We start from the raw sequence: 8397 nt of genomic DNA on the forward strand, positions 1-8397 counted from the left end.
ATTGAAAATAAGTCTGGAATTGCCCTCAGACACACATTTCAGAGATGTATGACAGCAATAATTTTCCCCAGTTAGTGTCTCTAGAGACAGTGTATTAATTTGATACATGGTGTTTAATTTTCATAAACACTAGAATATTTGCTTTCACTTCCCACCCACCCCTGGGACAGGATGAGGAGATATAAAACAAAGACAAGCGACCTCTGGCTGGATGAATTATCTATGAGGGGCACTCAACTATTACATCACTCCAACTGTTGATTTGGGGGCACCTTCTCCTAAAGAAGACTTTCATTGTTACAAAGCTCTCTTGGATAGCATTTCTCTGTCTCCTGTAACCTTATTTAGTTGTATTTGTTTTCACTGGCACATGTCCTTAAATGGTTGGTAGTGCTGCAGCTATAATCATGCTTTCGTACTATGTTTTTATGCTACGTAAGTTAGTTTGGGCTCAGCCACACTTCTGCTTGTCCTGAGGAAACCTGCTGTTTACTGCTGAAACGGAACAAACGCCAATCAGTTTTTTTGTGGACTGACATTTGTTCCAATTCAGCAGTAAACAGTTGGTTTTCCTGGGGAAAGCAATGGGACAGGCAAAAAAACCAAAACCCATTCGGACCCCAAACCTCTCAGACTTATGCTTTCTAGGCATGGGGCAAACCAGAAGTGTGGTTGAGCCCAAACTGACTTTTTAAAAAATGACATAAAAATAATTATATATAGATACGTATAAATAAATGTTTTAGTTGTGTATTTTAATCTATAGTTGTAGAATATTTATTATAATTATATTTATTAAAGTTAAAGGTTAATAGGGCAAGTTAGAGAGCGTGATAAAATTTCTATTATTTCTGTTTTCACTTCTCCTTTGTAAGCTTTTATATTGTCCATAGAAACAAGTGTAAAGGCTGATGAAAAGCAATCATTCATGGAAACCAATTTTAAAGGGCAAACTTTTAATATGTAATCACTCCATTCTTGCTTGCATTTTTAATTATTGCTGCAATCAACATTCTTCTTTGTTGCTGATAATTCTGTGGCATAGTAAATATTGTGTTTAGACTCCCAGAAGAATCAATGAGTAGTTTTATTCAGTTCTTTTCACTACGCTGATTAAAGATAATCAAATGTAGTAGCTTTTCAATCCTTTTTCCTGCAGGGCAACAAGCATTTGCCTTTGCCATGGCTTCTGTGTCCTGGGTTTTGTTTTCAATCTCATGAGAAGGATTTATTTTTATTTTTAAGAAAAGGTTGTAAGTTGCTATTTCTTCCCTAAAAGTTAAGGTGTGCTGCATATTGTGGTTTTGGGGGGCTGACTGACAAGTTGCCAATACCCTTTTGAGCTTTGCTTCAATTGTTCTGCAGGCTACAGAGTGAATAGAGCAGCTTAAGAGCCCAAATATAAGAGGTGTCTATGTGAGGTGACGTGAAGCTTGGGTTGAAATTGCCTCTGTGAAATGTGATTTGGAGGTATACCGCTATTACAGTGGTGCCTCGCAAGACAAAATTAATTCGTTCTGCGAGTTTTTTTGTCTTGCGAATTTTTCGTCTTGCGAAGCAAGACCATAGGAATGCATTGAAAATCAATAAATGCGTTCCTATGGTCAAAAAAAGTCCAAACAAAGCCAAATTTGGTACAAAAAGAGTTTATTAAGTGCTCTTTGAAGTCACACATACTGTAAAGAGCATTTCAAAAATTGAAGGAACAATAATTTAAGCTTCTAGACATGATAGAAAAGCATTTAAAAATCACCAAAGTGTACTGTACATACATTTTCTAAGACTCTGGGGGACAACTCGAAGAAAGTTCCTCTTCCACTCTTTGCTTCTTGCTGAAGAACATTCCAAACACCCCAACCTAAAATCCAAAAAACCCCCAAAAAGTTTTAAAAGTTTAACTTACCAAATGGCTGCAAAAGAAGTTTTGGAAAAGCTTCAAAAATCACCAAAGTCTTCAAAAACCTCAAAAAAGGCTACCACACCGCGTGCTATAAGTTGCTCCTCGAAGTCAAGTCGCAACTACTCCTCTTCAAGCAATGCACCCTGGGTATTAACGGTTTTAAGAAACGGTTTTATGTCTAAGAGAGCTTCATACATTCATAAATGGAGTGATGACAGCTATCTTTCTGCCTAAGCCTATTTCATATGGTTATTTAAAAACAGCAACAACACCTAAACATTGATCGCAGACCACATTTTTTTGCTTCCTTAATCTTAAGCTTTGTCTTTGAAATAGCAGTTTGGGATTTAAATGACATTGCTTCAAAGTGGAGCACAGAGAAACCTTTCCACTTGCCACAGGCAGAAGGGGAAAAAAGACTAATATTTGATCCCTCAGTAAGTAAATTGTACTCTTTAAAGCCAGTGTACCTTTCGTGGAAAACATAGAGCTCAAAGATGGTGTTTTCAAAAAACAACTGTCTTAAATGAGTCATTGAGCTGATCCTGGTGGAATCTGCACACATATAAAAAAACGCTGTGGAAATGCTTTTTAAAAAAAAAAAAGTTTTGAAAAATACATTGAATTTGGCATAGCTCACTGTCGCCATATAGTGTCACATTTGTATATTGCAATTTATAACATTTAAAACTTTTCATTTGCAGCTGTATAGCTGAGTCCCCTCTTGAGACTCAGGCTGCCACTCATGACTGCATGACATGACAGTATGAAACAGGGGTCTGTATAGATTTTACATAAGAATTCTGTACATTGATGTATGGTAGCTATCAGAGCCCTTTAAGATTTCACATAATATTTTCTTAAGCTTATTGGATTTTGTTCAGTACAAATATATGCAATTAATAGTTGATTAAATGAGCTGAAAATTTTTTTTAATTAAACTTCAAAGCACTCTTCAATTAATAAATGTCCCATGCTTTTCATAAGGGGAAGGGGGGTTGGAAACTGGTGGCAAGAAGTCTTAACATTTTATAGGAAACCTATGGAAAATTCCTAGTGACTAGAAAATAGAACTAAATGAACCTTTCTCTCTCTCTCACACACACACACAAATTGAAGTCAGCATGATATATTGCACATTTTTATTTATTCAATGGATTTATGGCAAATGAATCAATTGTACATAATTGTGCAATTTATTCTCTCTCTCTAATAATGTCTCGTTGATGTTTTTAGTCTTGTAGAAATTCATAGACCGGTTTTATTTTATATGTGGTAAACAACTTTGCTATATCTTATGAAAGAGCAGCTGCTAAATTTTCAAATAAATGAGAGAAGGTGGTGACATCTCAGAGAGGTAAGAGTCAAGATTAAGTGGTCTGATACAGTAAAAAGTGAAAAGCAGCATATTTAAATGTATAAATGCAAAGCACAATGACAAAATGCCCATCTAACACCCTCTGGGTGCTCTTGTCAATGTGTTAAAATATTAGGTGGAAATATTCTGTGCTTGCAAATCAGTTTACGTATACAAAATAAATTAATTGGTTTGCTGGAGTCTCACTCCTAACACATCGATTCTACACAAACCGGGAAAGCGGGGTGGACGCCTTCAGGTAGTGTGTTGTTGCAATAATGCTTTGTGGGCTGATAGGAGAAGGAAGATAAAAATAGGAAAGGCAACTGCATGCTTATAACTGTTCCTCATGTCAGCCTACACTATAATTTGAAACACCTGTGAATCAGCAAGTCCATGTTTTACCTGAAATGGCAAATATGTACCTGAAACTGGGAAGTATGATCCCCAATGAATGACCACATATGGCATTTCAAGAACTTATAGCTACTTGAGGTTTTCAGTGGCTGTTTTTACCAATAGCAACTTAACACAGAGAGATCCCATCCACCCCAGTCAATGGCCTACAGGAAAATCTCCTCCCCTATGCTTTCATTCTTGCCTATCCTTTTCTCACCCTACTCCTTTCTCGCCTGTTGTCTGTCCTGGTTTATTGTTTAGCAATGGCTTTGCTAGTAGTTTACCATATCCCATATATGACCACTGAACTACTAATTTCTATGTATATTTTATGTTAAGCAAAATAAAAAAATTCCTTCCAGTAGCACCTTAGAGACCAACTAAGTTTGTTATTTGTATGAGCTTTCGTGTGCATGTATTGTAAACAAAAATTGCCCACTTCTGATTAAGCTGTATGTCAATCCTCTTAAGTAGGTAATGTAAGTAGTTGAGGAACTGTGAGTTGCTGACCACCCCTCCATCAAACACCAAAGAATGTGTGAGGTAGATGGTCCATTATAATACCCAACGGCACCTTTTCTCCCCTTCCTTCCAGGAATAAAAATTACCTGAGCAGGCATGGTTGTGGAGGAAAGTTAGCATTTTCTGGAAGGGAGCAGATGGATGATGCAAGGCCTACATGAGAATCTTCTGCTGGTGGATGAACTGGAATGGCTATCTCCTGCTCATTACTCCTATCGTCTCTCATTCTCCTCTATCATTAGTGGTAAAGCTTCACCACCATAAGCACAAGAGTATATAATATTTACATCACAGTGTAAGTTGTGGGTGAACATATCAGACGACACAGCAATTATTCAAACAGCTCTTCTTTATTCAGAGGCCAGAACAGAACTGAACTGAAGGGCTCAGTCAGCCTGCTTATATAGAGCTCCAGTACCACATTACTGTAACAACTTTCTAAAACTATCCAGTCACTGAACGTCACTTTTGATCCTTCATTTGCATAACTATATCCATCCAATCACTGAACTTCACTTTCGATCCTTCATTTGCATAACTATCTACAGTATTCCCCTGCTGGCCCAGGGTGAGAACTTCAGTACATAACACAGGGAATGGAAAATCTTTATTGTGGAGCATCTTGCCTGATGGCCTGAACATATCTGGGGTTATAGGAGCCACAATTATTGTAGCACATCAACTCATCTTTTCACCAATTGCATGCACTGCTGCCATGAATAAGAACCTCTAACCTTGGACATGCTTGGTCATTTTTGGTTTCTGTGTGGCTGCTTGTCATGGGGAATTCCATACAGGCCCATAGCAATCAGAAAATATTCTGTTGGTCAAATTCTGCTTAGGTTCTAGTGTGGCCTTTGAGAACGCAACTTCCCCCAGCTGTTGGGAGCTGTAGTCTAAAATAGCTTGAAAAATGCTGACCTATCATTATTACATTTCTTGTGGAAGGCACACCTTATCGGTACTTTAGTCCTGCTCTCTTCCACAATAATTTTGAGTTGCTGTGTTGCAGGCTCAGAAAATTAATATAAACCATTCCAATGACTCAGCCTTGAGTGTTATGACTCAACGGTGCCCTTGCGGCACAGTCAGGGAATCCATTTCAGGAGCATCTGGTATAACTACTGGCACTTTTTGCCCTGTTTTAGTATTGATGGTGCTTCACAATCTGTAAGCAAAGCAAACAGAAGAGGATGGCTATCCAGGGAAAGGGGGTGGGTTGAGAAATAGAATTATGCAATATTAAATATTTCATACAATATTTAATTAACAATAGATTGTTTTGACCTTATCCTTGAAATATTGTGCCAGCAGAATCATACTTAGAATGGCAGTAGAGCTGCAGAAAGGACGAGGACAGCTGTGAGTCCAAAATGACTCCAATGCACTGTAATTGTGTCAACTACATGCTGTAGAATAACTCCACAGAAAAGGAGGAGGAAAAACCCTGTGTTCTTCTCAAATCTAGCTTTTCCTCTAACTACTGGGAACCATTACATGTAGTGCTGTATATAAGGAAACCATTACGATTGTAACTAACGCCTTATCTCGGTGGGGAGGGGTGTTATGTACTGAAGTTCTCACCCTGGGCCAGCAGGGGGATACTGTAGATAGTTATCTACAGTAACTATCAGTGATTGGCTAGTTACAGAAAATGGTTACTGTTGCATTCTAGTGGAGCTCTATATAAGCTGGCTGACTGAACCCTTCAGTTCAGTTCAGTTCCAGCTTACAAATAAAGAGCTGCTTTGGAAGAATCGCTGTGTCGTCTGATATGTTCGCCCACAACTTAACTGGGAACTTCTGCAACAGCCCAGGACTGTGTGATTCAGCAAATGTATCTACAAAAGCAGTGAGGGCTTTCTCATTGTCCATTATGAAACAGGTTGTATGCAGAGTCCTTTGTATTGCTGACAGTGGAGTTTGGCTATGCCTGGAATGGTGCAGAATACAGTTCAGGAGCTGGAATTATGACACTGGAAGCAAAGGAAGTCAAAAGTCAACATAAATCTATTTAGTTGGGAGGCCGGGTCATGCTTTTCCAATCTTCCTCAAATGTGCTTGGTGACTAATGTCCTAAATTGGTGTTAGATTGTCCTTCTGAAGGGCATTCTAAAGACTAAAAGAAACTCATGCAACTTCTGGCACTACTGGTCTGGCACTACTGCAGAGAGGATCCCATATAGGGTCACCCTCTCTTTTTCTGTATCTGTATTTGTGCAGAGCACACAGGTAAACTCTGCTTCCCAGGGGTCTATATAGCATGCAAAGCCCACCCTGCCCAGACACCCACCAGCCCATCATAATGGGCACTTTGATAATATAGCTAAAATATATCTAAAGCCAGTGCTTTGTTTGTGTTTGGGGTACTCTCATTTTCCTATTCATATTGAAATACTGCCCCTCAATGAGGCCAAACCTAAATGTTATGGGGTATGCGTACCCCTGTGCCCCCCCCCCAGAAAAAAGCACCATGTAAAGCCCGAGTCACAAAACCTGGCAAAAGGATGCACTGACTCTGCCGCCTTTATACCTTAAATTGTTCTTTGTGTAGGGGTGTGTGTGTGTGTGTGTGTGTGTGTGTGTGTGTGTGTGTTTATTTGGATTTGAGGAAGTAGTATTGTGTCTAATTCAGCTTAACTGCCCCCAATGACCTTTTACTCTACAAAAGTTGTAGATCTTGTAATACTTCAAATGGGTTTTTTCTGGGGTGGGGAAGAAGCTGGAGTTGGAGACGGTGGCAGACTTTGGGGTCTCAGATTTTTAACAAGCAAAGCAAGTTTCTCTTCAAACCTGAGATGTTCTTCAGGAATGCAGAATCCATTTTTCTCTGGGTTCTTCCATTTTGCTGCCCACAACTATCTACCACTTTTTTTGATTTAAAGCTATAACAACATCTGACGCCCTAATCTTAAATGGTGTGCTTTGGTTAGTAATAAACTCTCTTTAGCCCTTGGATTCGGGTTGTTGGGAAGGGTGGGAATGTGGAAAGTAATTAAAATTTTCAAATTAGACCTCAATGAACAGTCTGAGAGAGAAGAACAGCTGGAAACTCAAATCCACTTCATCCCACAGCCAAAGACAATTAAGAAAAATCTGTATGTTGCTAAATCAAATGTGTCAGCTGCTGAACCCGCCAGTCCCAAATACCCTGGTCTTTTTGGAACATAAAAAGTAAGTTCCAGTGTACTGAAATATTTCCGCCGCTCCCCTCCCCACTGAGCCAGTTCCAACTGCACCTCTATGTTCTACTCCATCAGGATCAACATTTCTCACAGTCAAAATGGTCTTCTCTACAAAAATTGAGCTAAAGATAAAATCAGATGGTAATGAGGACTCCTGACAAAATTTGATCAGATGCTTCAGAAATCCGTAGCAGTGGCTGGTGGCATGATTCTTTTGTTTGCACAGTACTGACCAAGACTACCCCTGAGCCATGCATAGTGGTACCTCAGGTTAAGAACTTAATTCGTTCTGGAGGTCCGTTCTTAACCTGAAACTGTTCTTAACCTGAAGCACCACTTTAGCTAATGGGGCCTCCTGCTGCTGCTGTGCTGCCACCGTGCAATTTCTGTTCTCATCCTGAAGCAAAGTTCTTAACCTGAGGTACTATTTCTGGGTTAACGGAGTCTGTAACCTGAAGAGTCTGTAACCTGAAGCGTCTGTAACCCAAGGTCCCATTGTATTAGACCACCCTGATCCATGATCCGGGGGATGGAAGCTAACATTAACAATCAATTCATGGTGGAAATAGAGGTCCTTTGTGAGATGATGGTGTGGATTTTTCCTGGACTGAGTAGCTGCACATTCCCCCCCCCCCATGCAAATATAAACAGAATTCTTCTCATCTATATACCTACACCTCCATCACTGCACCGTTCTTTTAATTTTGTACAAACAAAACAAAAAACCAACCTCACTAAAGGAAAAACATTGTGTTTATTTTATTCAGTGATCATCATGTAAATGGATTCTAGTGGCATTAAAAGAGCATCCTTGTGCTGTGTTCTCACTTTCTCTTTAATGAACTATTCCCAGGAAAGAACCTGGGGACCGTAGGAAACAGAGGAGGAAATTAAAATACTGAGAAGCTTATTTGTCAGCTTAATGGTTGTTGATCAGCAATGCTGATATTTGTGCAGACTGGGAGGGTATCCCAGGCGCTAATGTGCATCTGACGACTCAAATTAAGAAAAGGTCAGTCTACGTCTGGGTTGCG

Source organism: Podarcis muralis, chromosome 9 (genome assembly GCF_964188315.1).
Source record: "Podarcis muralis chromosome 9, rPodMur119.hap1.1, whole genome shotgun sequence".
NCBI lineage: Eukaryota > Metazoa > Chordata > Lepidosauria > Squamata > Lacertidae > Podarcis > Podarcis muralis.